The following is a 1,253-nucleotide window of genomic DNA, read 5'->3' on the forward strand; positions in this document are numbered from 1 at the left end:
CCAAGGAAAGGTTGGAGTTGAGTGCTCTTTGGCAGATGGAGTCAGGGCCAAGATTTCTTTCCTTGGAAGGCTTTGTTCGAGGTGGGTCTGAAAAGTGAATAATATGATCTGGGCTCCGAAGCAAGTGGAATTCACAGACAGGCAAATTCTCTATCAGTAAGAGGCCTTGGTGTTTATTTGACCTCCAGATTTGTTTATCAGTGATGGGACTGAAAGGATTTCCCCCACAGGGCGTGCAAAGATTTCTCTGCTTTCTCAATACATTACACGTTTCCACTAACTGGGTCTTAGGTTCCTTATTCTACAGCAAGGATGCTTACAGCCTCCTCCAGCTGAGAACAAACACACAGAGATAAACAAGCCATCCAACACGTGAGCATCTGTCTATCACTTTGAAGAGAAACTGTCACTTTTTAAAAGCCCACAAATATATGTTAGTATATTTTTAATTCCTTGAGAATCTCATGCACAGCATCTCAATCACATTCCCCCCTAACTTCTCATCACCCCATACCAAATTTATGACCTCTTTACTTAATAGACAATCCCGAATCCAATATATCATGGATGTGGGGCTATCCAACAAAGCATGTTCAGCCTACCAGAGGCCACACCCTTAAAGAAAACTGACACTACCTCCCCCAAAAGCCATCATTTGTCTATGGTGCCTTAGTAAGGGATAGGAGGTCATGAGTCCCTCCCCCGCCATGCTGGAAGGTTGGTTGCTATGATCCGTGCAGGCAACCACTGCTACTGTGAGTTTGAGTGCACCTGTCCCAGAAAAGCCATAGGACACACAGATTTACATGTCATCCTTGCCCTGGGGCCATGCTGATCTTCTCTGCATCCTTCCAATGACAGTATATGGGCTGTCAAAACATGTAAGCATGTTTTAATGCCATGATACTTTAGTACTTTCACAATGAAAGGGATCAGACATCTAATGGGAAAGGGAATATTTCTTTCACTTGGCACTGGGGCTTGCTTAGTGGTTCTCAGCCCTAACACTGTAACCCTTTAATACAGTTATTCATGTTTTGGTGACCCTCAACCAGAAAATTATTTCCTTGCTACTTCATAACTGTAATTTTGCTACTGTTATGAATTGCAAATTTTGCATATGCAGGATATCTGATCTGTAACCCCCAAAGGGGTCACAACCTTCAGGTTGAGAACCACTGGTCTAACTGGAGCCACTCATCAGATGATGTCCAGAAGTTTCCCAAGCCTAGGTTCATCTGCTATGTCTAGGC

At 43.7% G+C, this 1,253-nt stretch overlaps 1 non-coding gene across 1 annotated transcript; it reads right to left on the reverse strand.

The window, feature by feature from the left end:
• Positions 1 to 778: 778 nt before the first annotated feature.
• LOC127229442 (U6 spliceosomal RNA) lies at positions 779 to 881 on the reverse strand. Its single transcript, XR_007835133.1, has one exon. It is a non-coding gene; the product is annotated as a U6 spliceosomal RNA (small nuclear RNA).
• Positions 882 to 1,253: the final 372 nt, after the last annotated feature.

Source organism: Phodopus roborovskii, unplaced genomic scaffold (genome assembly GCF_943737965.1).
Source record: "Phodopus roborovskii unplaced genomic scaffold, PHOROB, whole genome shotgun sequence".
Taxonomy (NCBI): domain Eukaryota; kingdom Metazoa; phylum Chordata; class Mammalia; order Rodentia; family Cricetidae; genus Phodopus; species Phodopus roborovskii.